Source organism: Marmota flaviventris, chromosome 7 (assembly GCF_047511675.1).
Source record: "Marmota flaviventris isolate mMarFla1 chromosome 7, mMarFla1.hap1, whole genome shotgun sequence".
Lineage (NCBI taxonomy): Eukaryota > Metazoa > Chordata > Mammalia > Rodentia > Sciuridae > Marmota > Marmota flaviventris.
The window spans coordinates 20,352,808-20,370,229 of NC_092504.1; the positions used below are offsets into that span (position 1 = coordinate 20,352,808).

A 17,422-nucleotide genomic window follows, 5' to 3' on the forward strand; every position below is an offset into this window, starting at 1 on the left:
CTGTGGCAATTAAGAATGTCAGTTAATCTAAATCTTTTCCTCTTATCTAAGAAAATGGAAAAAATACTTTATAGTATTGATGCTAGGATTAAACAAGATAAGGGATATAAAATTATTAGCTCAGTTTAGGAGTAGTAGGTGTTCAATAAGTAGATTCTTCTTTCCTTTTCTGAAGTGTGGAATTGAAAAGAGAAAATGGGAGGAGGGATGCAGCAAGGAAGGTAGGAAAAACCTCCAACTAATTGAAACCTGGGTGATGTAATAATTAGAAATGGAAAAGTCTGAGCGAGGTGAACAGGTTTAAGAGAACCTATTTAACAGTATTTTGTATTTTAGGTTAATAATAAATATTGGATACTTATTTTTGCATATCTCTGCTGTAACACCTAACATTGTTCTACTGTCTATAAATTTATCTATACTGATTATCTACCTGTCTCTGTATTTAATCTCTCAGTGAAAAGGACAGGAGCAGTGTTTTACTTGCATAATTATGGAGCAATTACCATCTGCCAGATGCTAGTTGCAGGATAAATGAACATGACCTTAATGGATTTGGTAGTGTATAACACTTACCACTAGGTGGCACTTAGTCTAAATGGTAAGGCTGACATTCAGTATAGATTTTTTTTTTCCTACTTCAGAAACTGACATCTGCCCCCTGGATTATGGTCACCCTTATTCCTTTTGTGGACTATACTTTTTGAAGTGTTGTATGAAACATATACTAGATTGAAAACTCCAACTCTTAAAAAAATAGAAAAATGTAACTGTATTTGAATATGTTCTCTAGAAAGAAGCTAAAGGGAAGTTCAATGAAATTTGCAAGTTGACCAAATTCTTCATTTCTGAATGTGCTTGAAATGAAGCCTGGTGGTTGGATTTTAGGCGGTATTGTTTGTGGATAACACTTTGTGGATTGCTTTAAAGGAGGAGACTAGGAATTGGTTTCTTAGATGAAAGATGATCAAGTGTGGTCTGTACTGATACTGAAGTATGATTCTGTACTCCCAATCCCCCTGCCCTTTGTTCTCTCGATTTATATTCTGTGTGTTGTAGAATTACATGTAGCATAGTATCCTTTATGACATCCTGTGTGACACATTATATAGATTATTAAATCCATTAGATTCAGGAAATTTCAGAGCTAGGAAAGGCGTTATTATATATTCTAAATATTTAAATATAGACATAGGCAGGTTAGATTATTTACAAGCCAGCTCCTTGTTTTTTGGCAGGGGGCAGGAGGTGAGGCATATGCTGGTCTTTTTACTCTTTTCTATTTATACTGCTTGGTGCCTTTTAATGTTTATGCACTCACCCCTTCCTGTATTCCCTTTTCCCTACAGTATGCATGGACCAAGAATGCAAATCCTTCAGCTTCCAAGCATGGTTGGGAAAGTGCTACTGCCATTGTTGTTTCATAAATGTTGGGCTTGGGGTTACTTGTTCTTTCGGCCTTTACTTTCTTCCTGTTGTTGCTGCTTATGATCTTTGTCTTCTGTTTTCAACTGTCATGCTGGCCTCTTTAGAAACATAGTTGCCCTCGCTGCTCACCTTTCATGCCCTCTCACCACTCGGGTTTAATTACTCCTACTCAGGAACTGGCTAGGTGCCTTTACTTTTGGCTCACGACAGTCTTTGCCTCTTGTGTCTCTAGCCTCTTGATTCTGCCACTTGCATTAATTATGGTTGGTTGTTTCCAGAGCCTCTGGAGGAAAAGAAAGGCCATCTCCAAGGAAGAGAAGCCACAAATTGAAATTTTATACTGTAAAATGGACTTATGAACTTGTTGATGAACATGCAGTGATTTTTCTAGTGTGTACATCAAGACAATATTAACTCCCTTGACTACAGAGTTCATTAAATCTGTTGTATCTGTCATCTATGCTCATACATATGTCAAGGAAATGAATTAAATCCTTTTCAGCCTTCCAAAGATAGGAGTTATATTATTTTGTAATTCACAGCTTATAATAATGTGTGCCATTAAATGGTTAGCATTGAATTAGTGGGAGTTGAGGATTGACTATTATAATATTAAAAAAAAAAACTTGAATGGATAGCTGTAGCTTTCAAAGGTTACTTCATTATTATTGGTAAGTAAGCCTTCTTTGCCCTGGTCTTTCCCTGCTGTATTTAATGTGATGTATATACTTTGCACACAGGATTTATTTATGTCATTTACTTAAATATGTAGTTAATTAGTTGTAACTCCTGAAAATTATCAGTTAATGAATTAAGTATTTTTAAAATTACATTAGAATTTAAACATACATTTACATGGTAGGTGCAAAGTTTTTTGTTTTTTGTTTTTCATAATTATTTCTGGGAAGTAACTGTCTTGATGTGGACATTTTTCTTTTGCCTGCCTGCCTCTCTGTGTGCCTGGATTAAATCCAGGGGCCTTAAACATGTGGATATTTCTTTCTTTTTTTTTTTTCTCTTTTCTTTTTCTGTGATTGGTCAGGAATGGCCATTTTTCTTTTCTCTTTCTTTCATCTCTTGCTTCATTCTTTCCTTCTCTTCCTTCCTCCTTCCATCCATCAAATGCAGGACCTTGAGTATACTAGTTGAGTATACTACTACTAAGCTGCTCCCCAGCCCTGGAAATTTTTCTTAAGGACTTATTGTCTCATCTGCATATGGTCATCTTGATTTTTTTTTCTAATTAGAAATGTTTATCGTAAGAAATTAAGAAGTTATTTAAATATCACATAAAGTGAACTACTGTAGTCCTACAGCAAGAATAATTACTGTTAAGAATTGGGCTTTCGCTCAGCCCTGCGGCATCAACAGAATGGGCAAGTTACGAGGTCTTCATACTGCCAGGAAGCTCCATAGTCAATGAAGGGACCAGAAGTGACATGATAAACAATACAAGAAAGCCCATTTGGGCACAGGCCTGAAGACCAACCCTTTGGAGGTGCTTCCCATGCAAAGGGAATTGTGCTAGAAAAAGTAGGGGTTGAAGCCAAACAGCCAAATTCTGCCATCGAGAAGTTTGTTTTCAGGGTCCAGGTGATCAAGAATGGCAAGAAAATCACAGCTTTTGTACCCAGTGATGATTGCTTGAACTTTATTGAGGAAAATGATGAATTTCTGGTTGCTAGATTTGGTCGAAAAGGTCATGCTGTTGGTGACATTCCTGGAGTCTGCTTTAAGGTTGTCATGTCTCTCTTTTGGCCCTATACACAAAGGCAAGAAGGGGAGGTCAAGATCATAAATTTCGCTGATGAAAACAATAGTAATAAATTTTTATATTACAGAAAAAAAGAATTGGGAGTATATTCCTCAATTTTTTTAATGGAAATGCTAACACTATTACATGTTAAAAATATCAAAATATTAGTAAACAGTATTAAGGGGATCAGGTAACTGATATTTTGTTGAATATATAATGAGTCATCCAGGACATTTTGAGGGAGATGGTATCTCCTTTTACAGAAGTCTGAAGGTTGGGTATTTTAGTAACTTAACTTAAATCCATACAGTTTTACTTCTGCTTTTTGCCTTTGATTCCCTACCCTATACTGATGGGGCTTGTGTTTGTCTTTCACTTCAAACACTTCAAAGTTAATTACTGGGTGGCAAAACAGTTCCAGATATAAGTAAATGTGGTAGACGTTTTTAAGGAAAAGAAGATTATAGTCTTTTCTATTAGATTACTTTAAAAGTAAATTATTTTTTCTAGAAGTGCAAGTTAGATTTGATTAGACTAGTCTTTGAACACAAAAGATTATCTGAAGTAACATTATTTACCTTTTAGTTAACTTTTTTTGTTTGTTTGTTTTTTAAAGACTGGAGTCTTACTACTTGCTTCTCAGGCTGGTCTTGAACTCCTGGGCCTGATTCTTTTGCCTTAGTCCCCTGAGTAGCTGGGACTACGTTTGCATACCACCACTCCAAGCTTCTATTTAACTTTAAAAATAATATTGTCAGAAACTTTGGCAGTATTGTTATTGTTAATTTTCTTTTTCTGCTTCATATTTTTATTTTTTTTCCTTTCTAAAAGAACATACATACAAATGCTTTCATAATCTTATGGTGAGAAATGGTTGTAACCAAAACACAAAATCAAAGGAAAATAACAAATTTGACTTCATAAAAATTTTAACTCTTCAGGAGGCTGAGACAGGACAATCACAAGTTCAAAGACAGCCTCAACAAAAGCAGGCACTAAGCGACTCAGTGAGACCCTGTCTCTAAATAAAATACAAAGTAGGGCTGGGGATGTAGCTCAGTAGCCAAGTCCCCTGAATTCAATCCCTGGTATGCAAAAGAAAAAAAAAATATATATTTTTAAACGCCTATGTAACAAAAACAAACAAAACTGAGTAAGTGAAAAGCTAACAGAAAATAAGGTATTTAATATCAAGAATTGACAAAAGGTAATATGTGGAAAATAAAAGTTCATTACACAAAATAAGATGTATTTCATTAGAAAAATATGGATAAAGAATAACTCATAAGGAAAATGAAAATGGGCAATAAATTGATGTACAAAACAGACTATACTTCAAAATGTCTGGAGTTTTCACATTATCAGAGTTGCCGGATGTATCTTGGGCAGCAACATAAATAATAAGAGAAACACTTTCAAAACGGCCACTAAGAATAATAGGGAGCCATACCTATTGATACCCACAGTCACAGATGAAATGCTATTTAAAAACCCAAGCAAGTAGAAGAAAATACTGTTTAGTTAATATAGGCCAATTTATGTGAGGAATGCTGTGTTCTGTTTTCTGATTTGAAATGCTACTTTTACCATGATGTGTTATAATGGTCTTAACAGATTCCTGGTGTGAATTCATATTTACCTGATGTGTTTTCAGTTTATTCTGTACCCGAATGTAGTGTTTGATAGCTCAAGAGATCTTTTGTTGCATTTAGACATTGGCATAGTCTGGTGAGGAAGTTAGTATTGTGATGTTTTACAGAAACATAACCAAGTTCACCTGCCAGCTGGTGGAAGAGTCAAACCCATATCTCTGGATTTTAATTTTAATTTTAATTTTATTGCCATTTTGTAGTATGAATATCTTGTAGTGATTTAGCATTTGATGCTGCTACTGGGTTCAGTCTTCTTTTTCTCTCCCCTGAGCATGGTTAACTCTTAGTCATCATAAAACACATGACTGGCTATACTCACTAAGCAGAGGAACTTCTCCCTTAGTACAGGCAGAGAATAAATTGAGGCAGGAGGGTAAAATTGAGTAGAGAATTGATTTGTGTGGAGCTTTTTTTTTTTTTTTTTTTTCCTTCATTTCAGTATGATTTTGGGAGAAAGGTTTGTGGAAAGAATATAGACTGGTGGCTGTGAAACACATCTATTGTCTACTAATTTGGTGATTATCTCTGCTTTGATTTTTTTTTTTTCAAGCATAAATGATACCTCTGGCATGGCAGGGAGCTTAGAAAATGATCCTAGCACCATGTAAATGAAAGGTATTACTATGAAGAGTGACTCAAGATTCTTATGGTTTGGTAGACTAGGTACCGTTAATTCTTTCTGTTATACTGGACTACTTTTAATTTTATTTTATGTAAAACTGTTCCATAAATGTCATTTTAAAATCTTTACTGTCAAGATTTGTTGTTTTTCTATCTGAGAGAGCAGCTGTGGATGTGGCTTAAAAACTGATGAGTATTTACAATGATGAGCCTTTATGGAGCAATGAAAGACTGCTTACAAATTGTAGTCACAGTTGGGATGAATTCTGTGTTTGTTATTTCTGAAGCCCTATGGGTGAATGTTTTTTGAAGGGGAGTGAATTAGTGTGGTACAATTCTGAGTGTTTTTATTCTAGTAATCTTTGCTTTTGCTCTTTCCCTCTTTTAACTTTGAGGGAATTTAGAATATTTTCACATGACTGTTTAATGATTTTTTTCCTCCAAACACATTATTTGGATAAGTGTAAAGGTAAATTGTAAATTTAAGATGTTTTATGGACATAATTTCTGACATCAAATAGTTTATAATAGCTTTATGGATGACACTTTACCTCCTTCTACTGTGTAAAACTATAGATGTTGGGTGGTTTGAAGCCAAGTATTTTTTGATATATTTAGTTTATACATTTGAATAGTTTTTGGCCACAGTGCCTGTATCCACTTTTATTTAAAAAGAAAGTGGTTTTAAGTTGAGCATGGTGACATGCCTGTATTCCCAGTGGCTCCGGAGGCTGAGACAGGAGGATAGCAAGTTTAAAACCAGCCTCAGCAGCTTAGCAAGACACTGTCTCAAAATAAAATAATAATAATAGGACTGGGGATGTGGCTCAGTGGTTGAGAGCCTCTGGTTTTAATCCCTGGTACCATAAGAAAAGAAATAAAAGTAGTTTTAATAGTTATTGAGACAAATAATAACTGTAATTATTTAAAGTTGTTTTACTCTGAGATGCTAAAAATAACATCTGGAGTTGAACTACAAAAACAAAGGGAGCTGTGATATGTTCTGTTAAAATATTTTTGATATTTCTTTATTTGATAACTTAAATTTATAGTTTATAATATACTACTACTTTTATTTTATTATATTAAACTGTTTAGAAGATTTTCAAAGAATCTTACAAAAATCTTATCTTAAAAAGGGTAGGGTAAGGTGGTGCATGTTTGTAATCCCAGCGGTTTGGGAGGCTGAGGCAGGAGGATTGCAGGTTCAAAGCCTGCCCCAGCAAAAGCGAGGTGCTAATAAACAACTAAGTGAGACCCTGTCTCTAAATAAAATACGAAATAGGGCTGGGATGTGGCTCAGTGGTCCAGTGCGTCTGAGTTCGATTCCCGGTACCCACCTCACCCCCCTCTCCACAATGCCGCAGTCCGGCTGCAGCAAAATAACCGGGGGGTGACTAACAACTTGTGTAGATTGATACAGCAGGAGTGGAAGCCGTTTATTGCAGGACAGGAGCAGTATTTATACATTCCACACAGCTTATCTAATTAGCATAAACTAGATACATCAGTCAACCAATAAGGAATCTCCACACTTAATGGCTCGATGGCATTACTTCACAAACCACTCCCTCTGGCATTTTGCCAGGCGCAATCCAGACTTGTTTACAGACTCTAACATTTCTCTAGAAAAATGCCTGGCGCCATCCTGACTTGTTTACAGACTCTAACACCACAAGAAGAGTAGGGTAGCAATAGATGAAAAAAATGAGGATTCCCTGGCCAAAAGGAAAAAAAAGAAACCAGGGAACCCACTAAATATTTGAGATTATGGTCAGTATATCTGAAGATCTTATACTATATTTGCAAATATCTTCACTACTTTTATATATTTAAATCATCATAATTTTACTTTCTTTGGAAAGTCAATGTTTAACATACTTCCTGATCATAAAATGTTGAGTACTGAAGATGTTAAAAATACAAGTTGAATGTACAGGCTTATTGGTTGTTACTTTAATTAATTAATTTATTTTTCACAATGTTGGGGATGGAACCCAGGGCCTCACACATGCTAGTCAAGCACTCTGCCACTGAGATATACTCCCAGCCTTTAAATTTAAAAAATCTTGTTAAATTTAGTCTCATTCTTCCTGGTGGTTAAAGGAATTTAAACTGTGACAGTAACATCTGTTCTTTTATTGCGTGGATCATGTTTTCAGGAGGATTTTTATGCACATTAAAAATAACATTTTTTGTGAATTGTAGTTATTATCCACAGTCACTTTTAGATATAAAAACATACCCAGTGAGTTATTTCTGATTCATAACCAAATTTTAGAAGAGCAGATGTATACTACCAATGGAATAATTAGCCAAAAAATATTAGGGGTTTAGAGATCCTTTGTGTAATATTTAACATTAATTTCTTGGCTAGTTTATTTGATTAATTAAAGTTTTGAAGCAGTTAGAATTTCTTTTCTTCTCTTGGGACTTCATAGTTGTCATTGGTAGCTGTAATCACTAGGGAAGTAGAAATATTATTTCCATCAAACAGATGGCTTTCCTAGCACTGGTCCTTAACAGTGCCTACTGAGGTTCATGTATATGTTGGATGATTTCCCAATCACACCAACTCAATATACTTTTGAAAGATTGCACCTGGTAACAGATGACATTGTAGATATTAAAATGACTTATTGAACTATACATATTTCCACCTTTGGGAAATGCTTTAGTTAACCATGCCTCAAGGGAACAGTCTGCTCCAATGAGAGGAAATCACTTATTATTGGATACTTCGTTTCACTGATCCCTGGATATTCTTTTGTTCAGCTGTCCCCTCAGGAATTCCTTAGCTACCTTTTCAACTTTTTGACTTTCAATAACTGCCATTAATGTGCCATTTTCTTCTCTGCATAGTCAGATGACTACCTCCATCCAGTACTTTGAGTCATTGAAAAGCTTACAATTACAACATTGTATCTTTTTTTTTTTTTTTTGTTTTGAAGCTATGGTGGTGACTTTGTTAATGGGCTACTTTCCCTTTTTAAATGTGTCTGTTTTCCTGCTCCCATTAGAAATTAAAAAAAAAAATTGGATATCTACATATGTATTTAAGCTCCTGAAATTTACAAAAGAGTCATCTATTAAGATTCTAAAAATTTTGTAGGTTGTATTACTCTGTAGTTTAAGTAGTAAGAAATGTTTAGTCTGTTTTTAAAATCATAATAATACCTAAAATGACTCAGTGACATTTTGAAATATGTGAAGGCAGGTTACCATTGGGAAGAGAGGGTATAGCATTATTTCTCTAATACAGCTATTTGTTTTTTTTTTTTTTTTTTAATTTTTTTAATATTTATTTTTTAGTTTTCGGCGGACACAACATCTTTGTTGGTATGTGGTGCTGAGGATCGAACCCAGGCCGCACGCATGCCAGACGAGCGCGCTACCGCTTGAGCCACATCCCCAGCAATACAGCTATTTGGGCAAACCCCAAGAGTGAATAGAAGTCATAGAATTTTTCCATGAAGGAAAGAATTCGGATGCTTTACACATATTGCCCGTAGGACAGTAGTTCATTTGTTGAGATGGCACAGAGATAAATGGATGGGAGAGGAGTTAGATTAGTATACTAATGCACTGAAGTTAGGTTAGTGTTGGGAATTTTGTGTTAGCCAAAAACTTTAGTTGAGTTTGAGGCCCTTGTGTGAGAGGTAGATATATGTGGCTTGTTATAAAATATACTTGAAGACTATTAGGTGGTAACTGGAACCTTGGGTATAAGTAAGATCTCCTGAGCAGAGACAGACCTCTGGAAAGCATCAACATTTAAGGAATGAGTGGAAGACAGTAGAAGAAAACCAATAATAAAAAAGGACAAAAACCTTGATAGTCTAGTGCCACAAAAATGGAAGCATAATTCTAGAAGGGAGGAAGCTTGTCAGTTGTGTCAGACACTGCAAAGAGAGCAGGTTAGATAAAACCAAATGTTGATTAGATTTAAGGCATCAAAGATCTGGCAAGAGCAATTTTCATGGACTGGTTGGAGTTGTAGAATGGTTTGTCACAAGTTGAAGAGTTAGAAGTAAGGAAATAGAAACATCTTTGAAGAGTAGTGGCTCTGAACTTAGTGTGGGAGAATGTGGTTGGTGCAGTGGAGCTTTAAAGGATGAATAGGCTTGGCTTGTTTATTAGATGCTTATTGGAAAGAATACATCAAGAGGGTGAGGTGGCGTATGCATGTAATGCCAGCAACTCTGTATGCTCTGAGGCAAGTTCAAAGCCAGCTTGAGCAGCTTGGCAAGACCCTACGCAACTTGGCGAGATCCTGTCTCAAAATTCAAAACAAAACAAAAAGTCTGGAGTTGTATGTAGTTCAATGGTAAAACACCTCTGGGTTCAATCCCTGGTACAAAGAAAAGAAAAGAAAAGAAACTCAAGGTTTTTGTGTGTGTGTGTGTGTGTGTGTGCGCGCGCGCGCGCTAGGGATAGAATACAGGGCCTCATTAATGCTGCCACTGAGCTACATACCCTGCCTCTAGTTAATTCCTGTGGTTCTCCCCCGCCCCCAAATAAAGCAAATAAAGATACTTTTAATAGTCATTGGTAGAAACCCAGTTTATCTTCGCAAGTAATTTTTAGTAAGAGCAATGTTTTTGAGTATCAGTTGCTTTCTCTATCTTTCTTTCTTTTTTTGGTTTGACTCTGTCCATATACTGCAAGAGCTTTGTGACACATAGAGCAATTTGTTTTTCCCTCCTTCCTTTTCTCCTTTCCTTCCTTCCTGTCCTAGATTTTTGATTGCATATTCTTATTAGCAGAAGGTTAACATGTATCCTAATACATATGACTGTGTTAATTACAGTTAAATATTGTACTGTACTAATGCACTGAAGTGTATATGTGTGTGTATATGTATATATACATATGTATGTGAATTATATATATGTATATTTGTATATATACATATATATGTAAATTTGAAATTTTGAAAGATATTGTGGTAAAGATAAAGCAAAAAAAGATACTTTTAATAGTCATTGGTAGAAACCCAGTTTCTGTTCACAAGTAATTTTTAGTGAGAGCAATGTGTTTGAATATCACTTGCTTTCTCTCTTTTTCTTTTTTTGGTTATGCGGAGAATTGAACCCAGGGCTTTGTGCATGCTAGGCAAGGGCTCTACCTCTCAGCAATATCCCCACCTTCATTTAAAAAAAGAAAATTGTGGTAAATTGTAGTATAATACACTTTTATTTTTAAAATTTTGGTGAATAATTTGTGATGGAGTCATCCAAAGACTGGTTCCAAGTTCATTATTAAAATATAAATCAAATAATTTTTATAGCTGAAAATTTACTGTTTAATATTTACTCTAAATGTTTTGATTTACAAAAATAGGGCTGGGAGTTTAGCTCACTGGTAGTGTGTTCTTAGCATATCCAAGAATCTTTGAATTTGATCCCTAGCACCACCCAAAACACAAAAATTACCTGCATAGTATAGGAATCTGCTTGTCTTCTTCGTATGAAAAGTAATCAATTTAGGGGAGCTCTTTTTATAGAGAAAATGAGTAACTTGTCGATGTTCACAACATTCAAGTGCTTTGCCACTTGATAAATAGCAAACCTTTATGAGGTATGACAGATTTTATTTTTCCCTGTCTGGTGAAGATGGGTTGTTTCATAACAGTAACCTTATCCGTGATATCTGCTAGTACTTTGTGCCTTCTGTCTTGAGTTTCTTAGGTTGCTAATGAAAGAATAAATGAAGGTCTTGTGGTTGGAATCTCACAAGCTTTCCTCAGAAATCTCATCTTATTTCTGCTGAAGCAGCCACGCTTTGTGGTAGATAATGCTTACTGTTTTTTCATAAAATGTTTTTATTACAGAAATCAAAGACATCCCTCCATGAAGATAGAGACCTCTGTCTTTTGGGGGTTTTGTTTGGTTTTTGGTACCAGGGATTGAATCCAGGGGCGCTTAACCACTGAGCCACATCCTTGGCCCTTTTTTGTATTTTATTTAGAAACAGGGTCTTGCTAAAGTTGCTTAGGCCTCACTAAGTTGCCAGGACTGACTTTGAACTTGGGTTCCTCCTGCCTCAGCCTCCCAAATGATGGGAATACAGTCATGGACCAGCACATCTGGTGGCTTTATCTTTTTATTCAGTGTTTTGTCCCTCTCACCTAGAAGAGTGCCTGTTTGATAAAAGACACTCAAACCAGGTAAGGTAGCACATGCCTATAATCCCAGCAGCTTGGGAGGCTGAGACAGGAGGATCATTGAGTTCAGTAATAGCTTCAGCAATTTATCAAGATCCTAAGCAACAGTGAGTGAGATCCTGTCTCAAATAAAAAGGAGAGAGGGTACTAGAGATATAGCTCAGTGGTAAAGTGCCCTGGGTTCAATATCCAATACCAAAAAAAACCCAAAATAATAAATATTTAACTGCAGAATAAATTTACTGTTAAAAATGTTTTCTTAGAAAAATTTGCATTTTATTATGAAGCCAACAAAGGCTATAAAGGTAGAGTATATTAGAAAAACCAACTGTACTATCAACTTTATGGAAAATTTCCCACACTAGGTAAGTTTTCTAATACTAGTCTTCCCATGCTGGTGATCTTCAACAGTGTTTTCTATGCATATTTATATAGTAATTTACTGAAAGAGAAATTCATCTTAGTTTATGTCCATATTTTTTTTCCAAGCCATACTTTACATACACACACACACACACACACACACACACAGTGCCACAGTCTGGCTGGGCACAAATGCCGCAGTCTGGCTGGGCACACAATCACGAGCCACCACACAGCTTGTAGATTCAAACAGCAACTCTTTATTCCCGAACTCACACCAGCCGTCTACAATCACGTTCTGGGGAAATCCACGTTCTCTGCCCAAATTCACATTCTCTGCCCAAATCCACCTCCACTGGGCTTCTATCCCCCAAAATATACTGTCTGAATCCCGTGAGAACTCAAGGGGAACTCAGGCAGCAGGATATGCCCTATTCCCAGGAGAAATAATCTTAAACCTTAAACCTGGAACCTAAACTGGGAACGCCCTAAACACGATTATCTTAAAACTGGGAACACCCTAATCTGCCTTGGTCCTTGAGCAAGGTCACCTACATTCAATGTCGCTGCAACATGTCAGCAACATGGGGTACGCTGGCAAGGAAATTGTCATACCTACTTGGCTAATGGCTCCCAGCAACACAGAGTGATGGAAAGAACAAGTCTTTTCTCATGGTATTTGGCTTCTTTTCATACACTATTAATATAAGAAACATCAAAAGAGGCACATAAACAGATGTAGTTAAATTCAGTGAAATTTTCCAAAGTACTGAATTGAAAATCAGGACTTTAAAACCTACTGGTGGGAAAAAACCATAAAACTTTTAGAGATAGTGATACACGTTTTAGGTACTTAGTTTTTAAGTATCTTGCTAGTATGATGACCTAATATTATCATATGCTAATCTTTTAGGGCCTAATTTGCATGTAAAAAGAGGTCCTTAATAGATGTGAATCTGTGTTTTTAAACAGACACTTTGTTACTTCTGTCATCTTGATTGTTTTGCTTTATCTGATTAAACATTGCTTTTGTTTGGTAAAGAGGAAATAAATACTTGGAGGAAGTGGAGGCACACTTATGCTATTTATCTAGTGCGCTTAAATTATTAATATTATCTCTCCGGCTGGGGATGTGGCTCAAGCGGTAGCGCGCTTGCCTGGCATGCGTGCGGCCCGGGTTCGATCCTCAGCACCACATACAAACAATGATGTTGTGTCCGCCAAAAACTGAAAAATAAATATTAAAATTCTCTCTCTTCTTTAAAAAAAAGAATTATTAATACTTTAAAAAAATATTATCTTTCATCACCTGTTTTCTTTATGCAGAAAGCCTTCACTTGCTTTTGAGGGTTCAGGACACTAAACTAGGTTATATCTATAAAACTAATTAGGCACATATTTTATGAGACTTGCTGAAACAAATCCAAAAGAGCACCATTATTAACTCTTCACATTGTGGAGCATTTCCTCTTCACTTCAGGTAATGATCATCTAACAGGATTGAATGAGCCCTCGCCATAGATTCATATATTTTTGAGCACCAACTCTGTTCTAGCCATTAGGATACAATTACGAAAAAGCAGATCAACCCGTACCCTTCCCCCCAAAAAATGTGTAGTTATTTTCTTGTGAAAATTACTTTTAGTCTAACGCAGTGGAAAGTGTTGCAATTTCTGAAGCCACTAAGTCATCCACTACTTAGAACAAAACACTGTGGAAGTTACATTTTAGTGGGTGACATAGACTAAAAACAAATAAAATAGTAATTGAGATAAGGGCTTTCAGAGAAAAAGTTGGAAATACTACAGGGAATTATCAGTAAAGTTGTGCCTTTAAAGTATGTATGGACGTTTGCATTGATATGGTGACTATTGAGCAAGGAATCTTAAAGAGTGATTTGGGGAAGTATGTGTAAGTAAAGGGAAAGAACATGCCAGCTGGAAGAAACAGCAGATATAAAGACCCTCAGGCACAGGGTTCCTGGATTAGATGGCATGTGAAATAAAGACAAGAATCAGAGATGTCGCCATAGTTGTTGGCCTGGATAATGTTAATTACAGGGTTGCCATCATTTGATAAAGGAAACAGGTTTGGGATATGATTGTGAGATGAACATGTATGCAAATGAACAATATGGTTTTATGGACTCTGGATTTGGCGGGGCTGACAGATTAAAAAAATTTAGGCTGGTGGCGGGGATGTAGCTCATGGGTCAAATGCTTGCCTAGCATGCCCAAGGTACTGGGTTCAATCCCCAGTACCACAAAAAAATGAAAAACAAAAAAATCTTTGGCTAGTCAACTCTTAATAAGAAACATGGTTTTGAATAACTCTCCATTGCTTTATTTCCTGAGTCATATTGGTAGCCATCATTCTTTCTTTTGCTGTAGACTTGACTATACCAGGTACCTTATATAAGTAGAGTCATACAATATTTGTCCTTTTGTGACTGGCTTATTTCACAGGGTTTATACATGTGTAGCATTTGTAGGTATTTCCTTTCCTTTAAAGTCAGAATTGTACTCCATTGTGTATGTGTGCCCCATTTTTAAAGTCCATTTATCTCTTGTGGAGATTTGCATTGCTTATGCTCAGTTTTTTGTTTGTGAGGGGGAGTCTTAATCATTTTTAAAGATTATAGTTTTAATTGTTTATTGAAGAGTAAATAGATGAAATTAAGTTTAATAGAATTCTTATATAGGTCTGTTGTTGGATAATAGTATTTGTTGCCACCAGAATAACTGTAAAAACAATTATATTATTCAACCTAAATGTATTTGGACTATAGGAAAAATGGCCTAAAAGGGATCTTATTAGTAGTGGTAGAAACCGTAATGGCCAAAAGTATAGTATTAAGTTAACTGGACTTAGAAAGCCTAAGATTTTGAATATACCGTTGTTGGATTTATTGTGAAAATTAAGTAATATATTCAAAATTAACTTGTCTGAAACAAAGTATAATACATTATCTGGTTGAAGAACTGGTTGAAAATAATTGAGTTGTTGAATTAATTAAATAAAACAGTCCCTGCATCTGATGAATTACCTTAAGTGATAGCAATATCATAAAATAGGGATTAGTGAGTTTGTCATTGAGGTAGTATTATTTACCACTTGTGAAACTGTCTCAAATTCTGATAACTTCATGGCAGAACATTTCTAATTTCAGTTCAAATGAGGCCAATAAGGTGAGAATAAGCATACAAGGAAGTTTCTCTTTTTGAAATTTCTTGTTACCTAGAAAACATTGACTTTCTAAGTTCTCTATAATAGTCAGTGACTATCTAGCAGAGTTGTAATTGTAGTCCTAAAGCCTGAAATTGTGATTTCTATTAGTATATTTTGATACAATTTCATCTCAGCAGAATGTGTTCTGGTTTGGAACACATCAACATAAGATTTTCCTTGGTATTTTCTTATTAGAATATACACATAAAAAGCGGCACTTTAAACTTTTACAGCAGTTGGTGCATTGGAAAATGGAAAAGCATTAATACAAAATTATGAAGGTTAATATAAAATCAAAACAGATCATAAGAAGACCCTTGGTGACTTGTTCTTTCTAGGACAGCTCTTTACCTTTCTTTCTTTCTTTTTTCCCATCTTACCTTAAAAGAAGAACTAACAGAAGGTACCTGGTAATTAAATGAGATTCTTAGCCTGTGAAAAGCACTATATAAGTGTTATTTGTTAAATTTAATTTATTATTTCTGATCTGTATGTTTGAAATGTAGAGACATTTGATTATGTTTTTAGCTGAAGTTGCCTTTTTGTTTTACCTCTACAATGTTTGACTGTGGGATGATAATATTAAATTCTCTGTAGGAGTTAGTGGAAAATCAAACTCAGTTTCTCTTATTGTGCACTTACTATATAGGTTACTTTTGCGATCCCAAAGCTTGTGGGATTTCTTCCCACAAGCAAATAAGCAATTGATTCTATAGCAGACCCCATCTGTCATCTTTCAGTTCAGTTCTGAAGATAACATCAGATCCCATGGTTTGAAGTGTCAGTCTCCAAGGATGCCCCCAACTGTTCAGATTCTTCTTGGTCCCTCTTTGCAGCATTTCTTCCTCCTGGGTATGCACTCTCTCTGAAATGGAAGACTTATGATCTATTAGCCAAAGGAGGTCAGAGAACTTCTTTATAGCCAACTCTGAGACAAATGTGGGAGAAGATCAGCCTATGACCACATTGGGGAAGAGAAATTCTAGCATCTATGATTTGTCTTGGTGAAGGAGCAGGTGGAAGGGTGGCTGAGGTAAGTGTTTGCAGGATGCAGAGGTGCATGCCTATAATCCCAGCTACTCAAAAGGCTGAGGCAGGAGAATGGAAAGTTTTAAGGCCAGCCTGGGCAACTTAGTAGTGAGACCTTGTCTAAATAAATAAATAGGTAAATTTCAGATGTCTGTATATAAATGATAGTATCTGGTATAATTCATTAATTCAATATTCAGTATTTTCTTTTGAGTTTTTTGTATATCTTATGCATATAAAAATTCATGTTAAATGCCTACTTAGCATAAATAATGTTTTATGGGCATTTAATATGTCCTATTTTGTTTTTCATGTATATTCATCCATTTCATTTTTATCCTTTATTCTTGTATTATACTTTTAATTATTATCATGTTACGTTAACTGTACTTTACCCACTGCTCCTACAGTTTAGAAATGGGGTGGAGGGAAAATAGTATATGCAAAGGCCCAGAGGTCTGAAACACTGTGGTTTACTCTGAGAGAGATACACTGAATTAGTGTAGAAGAGAGCTGGATCAGGAAAAAACTTATGAGAATTAAGTTGAAATTACACCAGACCCCCAACTTGTACTCTTTTATGTCTTTGCTCTTGTCAAAAAATTAATTTCTTTAAGAGGAAGTCATCCTAGGTATATATTTAAAATTGCCAGATTTTCTGTTATATCTTTAAACCATCTGTTTTATACTGAAATTTCTGGTGGTTTAAGATTAAAGAAAAAGATTCAGAAAAGAATAAAATAAAATTAGGAATGTGTGACAGATTAAAGCCTTGTTTAGTGTTTTCTGATTTTTATGTTTTTTAATTGCTAAACTTTCTTGCCCCTTGCTAAGAATAATATGATTGAAGAAAAAAAATTAAGAAGTTATTTATCACTTAGAAAGTGATAATTGTAAAATCATGTTAGCAGGTTATGATCTGTATTTAGGTAAAGTCATGACATAGAAAAGCTTGTATTTACATATATTGAATAGCTTATGTCTGCATAAATATGTACTAGGTTATAATGTATACACACATATACACAAAACCTGCTATGTGTTGTTGTAAGCAAAGTTTGAAAAACCCCGTTTCATATTTCTGTATAGTGACATTTCTGTATATATTTTAGATAGTCTAGTCATTTATTCTTGGTATTTGAAGAGCCACTGCCTTGTCCCCTCCCTTCCTGTCCAACT

The 17,422-nt window shown here is 35.4% G+C and overlaps 1 protein-coding gene and 1 pseudogene across 4 annotated transcripts in view; both read left to right on the forward strand.

Moving 5' to 3' along the window:
- The window catches only part of Rbpj (recombination signal binding protein for immunoglobulin kappa J region), a 216,603-nt gene that overhangs the window by 123,741 nt on the left and 75,440 nt on the right, over positions 1-17,422 (forward strand). The gene's annotated exons all lie outside the window — the stretch shown is intronic.
- On the forward strand, positions 2,801-3,226 carry LOC114095640 (small ribosomal subunit protein uS12-like; annotated as a pseudogene).